The sequence below is a fragment of the Pteropus vampyrus genome, unplaced genomic scaffold, assembly GCF_000151845.1.
Source record: "Pteropus vampyrus isolate Shadow unplaced genomic scaffold, Pvam_2.0 Scaffold45, whole genome shotgun sequence".
NCBI lineage: Eukaryota > Metazoa > Chordata > Mammalia > Chiroptera > Pteropodidae > Pteropus > Pteropus vampyrus.
The window spans coordinates 3,149,056-3,150,081 of record NW_011888826.1 but is presented as its reverse complement, the minus strand read 5'-3'; positions in this window follow the sequence as shown (position 1 = coordinate 3,150,081).

Here is a 1,026-nt window from a genome sequence, read left to right as displayed (position 1 = left end):
ACTTTCTTAAAATCTGTGACAGGTTCACAAAGCCCAAACAAGCAGCATCTGGCCTTGACATTCCCCATACCACTTCCTAAGCAGCCCTAAGCTTAGTGCTTAGTGGCAGCCAGCCTCATTTTGCAACTTAGCTTCTCCCAGGCACCTCCAAGCTGAGCACAAGTGGCAACCGTCTGAAGATCACTTTGTAGCTCATATCAAGTGGCCCCAGGAAGGGCACTAGTAGTGGCTGAACTCGGCCTGCACCAGAGCTTATCCTAAGAGGCCCTAGAACCAACACACCTGGTGGCCAGGTTCAGACCACACCAGAGCATCACCCAACTACCTCCACAAACAACACACCCAAAAGGCAGACAGGGCAGGAACCAGAGCCCTGTTAAAGCAAATCCTGCTCTATGGGGTCAGCCCCTGCACAACATCTCATTTACTATAGTCATAACCAGTCCTCACAACCAATTAGCCTGAGGGTCAATCCTTCCCAATGATATGCCAGCAGCAATCAAGGCTCAACTACAACAGGAGGGCATACACTACCCATGCAAGAGATTTACCTGGATCACCTGGCTTAGGTGACCAGAGTGACTCCCTCTGGGCCTCACAGGACACCTGATATATAAGGCGACTCTACCAAGACTGGAAGACATAGCAGCCTTAACTAATACATAGAAACAAACACAGGCAGCCAAAATGAGGAGACAAAGAAACATGTCCCAAATGAAAGAACAGAACAAAACTCGAGAAAAAGAACTAAACAAAATGGCGACGAGCAATCTACCAGATGCAGAGTTCAAAACACTGGTTATAAGAATGCTCTCGGTGAGAAGTCAGTGAGAACTTCAAGAAAGAGATAGGAAACATAAAAATGGAGGTAGAAAACCTATAAAAGAACTAGTCTAAAATAAAGAATACATTAGAGGGAATCGACAGTAGATAAGATGAAGCAGAGGATTGAATCAGCGATTTGGAAGATAAGGTAGCAGAAAACACCCAATCAGAACAGCAAAAAGAAAAAAGAATTAAAAAAAA